The sequence below is a fragment of the Schistocerca americana genome, chromosome 6 (assembly GCF_021461395.2).
Source record: "Schistocerca americana isolate TAMUIC-IGC-003095 chromosome 6, iqSchAmer2.1, whole genome shotgun sequence".
NCBI classification, from domain to species: Eukaryota; Metazoa; Arthropoda; class Insecta; order Orthoptera; family Acrididae; genus Schistocerca; species Schistocerca americana.
Window position 1 is genome coordinate 477,141,285 of NC_060124.1, and position 2,879 is coordinate 477,144,163.

The following is a 2,879-nucleotide window of genomic DNA, read 5'->3' on the forward strand; positions in this document are numbered from 1 at the left end:
ATGCAGTTTACCTCCATCTCCTACAGGTCCCCCTAAACCGTAACTTGCACACATCCATTAGTCTATCGCTGTAATTTTCTCGTATCCATCCACACCTACATGCCCATTCACACTCACTCATTCAACCCAACTCATTATCACTATCTCCTGTACCGCAGCTTTAGAATCCTTCGTTCTGTCCTACTACTGCCCGCATCTCGTGGTCGTGCGGTAGCGTTCTCGCTTCCCACGCCCGGGTTCCCGGGTTCGATTCCCGGCGGGGTCAGGGATTTTCTCTGCCTCGTGATGGCTGGGTGCTGTGTGCTGTCCTTAGGTTAGTTAGGTTTAAGTAGTTCTAAGTTCTAGGGGACTGATGACCATCGATGTTAAGTCCCATAGTGCTCAGAGCCGTTTGAGCCGTTCCTACTACTGCTGTCTCCTTTCTTTGTAACTGTCTCTGTCTTGCTCCTTCTTAATCTCCTATGTCATTCATTGATTCATTTCTATTTTCACTATTTCTTTCTTCCTCGTTGTCACGTCATAGACTGACTTTTAGTATCACTGGCTCTCAACGACATCCAGTTTCTCCTTCTATCTATTCTCTCACTGGCATGTCCCAGTCTCCTCCACTCCTTTCCTAGCACTGTTCTGTCACTGTCAACTACAGTGCCCCTGTCTTTCACTCATATTGCCTTTGTCTCCTTCGCTCTTTCTGTACCACAACCACTGTCTACAATTTCCCAGTATATATTACTTTTCCGACACCCTTCCATTGCCACTGTCTCCCTCCCTCTCTCAGCATAAAAAAGCGTGATTATATTTACATGCCAAAAACACTGAGGTCGGTAGAATCACGCAGGTAGTAAACTCACGTTTAAATCAGAGTCTTATTGATAAACAGGAACGTATTTGCATTTTTTCCCGCAGGAGCATTTTCCCGTTGGTTCCATTCTTTTCCCTACTGCAGCGTGGTATGTCAATCATATGAAATGAAATACATTGGACAGTAAAATTTTGATAGTTTACTTATGTGAAACTGAAATAACGCAAAACTAATTTTACATCTCAGACCGGATTTTAGGTGAAAAAAAATTTTTGCCTGTGCTTCGGTACTCCAACTTCGGGTTCCCAGAACACTTACGATAATAAAGGAGACACCTTTCAGCATATTACTCCGCTATACATCGCTTTATAAACTATGTTTCCGCCTCACGTCGGTATTTTATGTGTAGAAGTAGTGTAATTTTGAACATCCGTATCTCAGAAACCAATAAATATATCAAGAAAATTTTCAAGGTTGATCGAGATTGTTATCTTAGAATATATAGTAAAAATTTAAGCCATTTTCAGGGCATAGCCGTGATGGAATCGGCTGATCAGATTTGGTACGAAAAATGGTGAAAGAATCGCTTTTTTTTTTTAGATATTGTAAAGGAACCGCCCAAGAACTAATTAAACCTCCTAAGGCCCACCGTAGACCACATAAAATGCAAAAAGAACCAACCGATCTGCTCCATTTGCCTAAAATGGCGAAAATGTGTAAATCCGTAGGTTGACTCTGTACTGTAGTATAGTGACAATGAAATAATCCCATTTTTATGTGCGGTGATTTGGAACATTTTTAAGCATGCTGTTGCATGTGCACCGATATAGAACGCATACTAATTTAAATTGCGGCAACGCAGTCAGATTTCAAAATTTTGAGTGAAATTATCCGCACTGGATGTAGAAAGTTTTTTTATTAAAAGTCACGACGGCTTCTCGTCAATTAAGGATACATCGTCCCATGGGGAGTGGCTCTAAGGCAATACCTTTCGGCGATGACTTGTTAAAAAGAATTTTCCTCACCTGAGGATGCGTCTTTAATTGATGCGAAACCGGTCGTCATTATTAATAAAAACTATTCTACAGCCGGTGTGGATTATTTCAATCAAAAGGCACACTGATCAGCCGGAACATTATGACCACCTACCTAACAGCCGGTTTGTACACCTTTGGCACGGATAACTGTGGCGTCACGTGTTTACCTGGAAGGAACGAGACCTTGGAAGGTCGCTGGAGGAAGTTGGCACCACATCTGCATACTCAAGTCCGAAGCCACGTTCAATCACATCGCAGATGTGTTCGATCGGGTTCCCATCTGTTGAGTTCGGGGGCCAGTACGTCGATTCGAACGCGCCACTGTGTTCCTCTAACCACTCCATTACACTCCAGGCCTTATAATGTGGCGCATTATCTTGCTGAAAAATGTCACTGCCGTCTAGAAATATGATCGCCAAGAAGGAGTGTAAGTGGCCTGCAACTAGTGTACGATACACCTTGGCCGTCACGGTGCCTTGCACGAGCTGCATCGGACCCATGGATGCCCACGTGAATGTTCGCCAGAGCATAATGGTATATATGAAGATTGTAAGTGTTCTGGAAAGAGCAGATATCATTTATGACCGCGCAGCTTCTCTAGAATAAATGGTAATTAATTGAAACCCTCAGCTGCTGACAGGTGCTGTCGATATACCTCGATGGGGACAGCTGAAAATGTGTGCCCCGACCGGGACTCGAACCCGGGATCTTCTACTTACATGGCAGACGCTCTATCCGTCTGAGCCACCGAGGACACAAATGAATAGCGCGACTGCAGGGACTTATCCCTTGCACGCTTCCCGTGAGATCCACATTCCCAACTGTCCACAGTCTATATACGTAATGTACCTAATAGATATATGCCCACCCACTCACTACTCACGCACACCAAGGTGACGCTTCCTGTAGGATTTCGAGCAACCTGTGCACATTCGCGCAGACGAAGGTCAATGGCTGGGTAGCCTTTAACTATATATATATATATGAAGATAGTAACTGTTCTCGAAAGAACAGATACCGTTGATGACCGTGCAGCAAGA

General features: G+C 43.9%; 1 non-coding gene across 1 annotated transcript; it reads right to left on the bottom strand.

Annotated features, from left to right (window-relative positions):
- Nucleotides 1-2,519: 2,519 nt before the first annotated feature.
- Trnat-ugu lies at nucleotides 2,520-2,593 on the bottom strand. The gene has a single exon. It is a non-coding gene; the product is annotated as a tRNA-Thr (tRNA).
- Between the last annotated feature and the right edge of the window lie 286 nt (nucleotides 2,594-2,879).